Genomic DNA, 1053 nt, shown 5'->3' on the forward strand with positions numbered 1-1053 from the left:
AATGTCAAAAAGTGTTGATCGCAACAGAAACTCAAAACTCATGTGGTCGATTTATTTGCTTTGACGCATCAGATTCTATGAACATTTTCCATTGTGACAGTTTGCACTTCATAGTGAAGCAGTGGAAACGTTTAGATGAAAATTATATAAACTCTGCATTAGTTCATTTAAGGTGATTTTGAAGCAAATAGTATGGTAGGTTTACAGGTTCATTTTTTACAACAGATTGTTGAGCTATTCGTCTGAACATATCACATATGGGGCGATATTAATTATTCTTTTTGTATTAAATCTCCCAGATTATAGAGGACTGGAATAGCTATGATATTGATTTCCATGTCTGCGAGAAAGTGAACTTACTTCGCCACCGTAAATGAGACAGTAAATGTATGTTCTCAGTGATGATAATGGACTATGTCGTGACAGTGGTCGGGAGCACAAACGATGTGGTGGTGGTGGTCATGGTAGTAATGGGTGGAGTGGCTCGGTCTGTAGTACCCATATCTGCCACGACCATAATATCCCCTCCAAGCTTCAGGATCGGCAGCAGCTTCAGGATTAGCCACAGCTCCCGCGGCGGGCTGGGGCAGAGCAGAAGGGCCAGGCATGGCCTCAGCGGAGCACCACAGGAGGGCCAGCACCACCAATACCAAGGACTGGAACACAGAAAGCACGAGAGTCACCGAAAGCATTGCATTGCGACTCCCACGGGCACCTGCAGCCTCCTTCGGAGGGGCGCCGGGCGAGGAGACTACAAGGCGCACGCGCAGCGTCACACCTTCTTTCATAGATGTTTATCAAGCAGCATTTGAATAACAAAAACAGATTTGAGTTAGCGTGGAACATAATCTGAAAGGCAAAGAAATCCACGACGAGCGTCCTTACCAGCTTCATGACGATGGCGCAACAGCAACGCAAGTGGCGCGAGCAGGTCGAGTTCGCCCTTATATTGGAGCCGGACGGACAGGTTGCGCAGTGCAGGCAACCGCGTTCGAATTCTTCTGGTCTCTCGGCATTGCTCCGAATTAAACTATTTACGAATGCGTCAGTGAC

Source organism: Penaeus monodon, chromosome 31 (assembly GCF_015228065.2).
Source record: "Penaeus monodon isolate SGIC_2016 chromosome 31, NSTDA_Pmon_1, whole genome shotgun sequence".
Lineage (NCBI taxonomy): Eukaryota > Metazoa > Arthropoda > Malacostraca > Decapoda > Penaeidae > Penaeus > Penaeus monodon.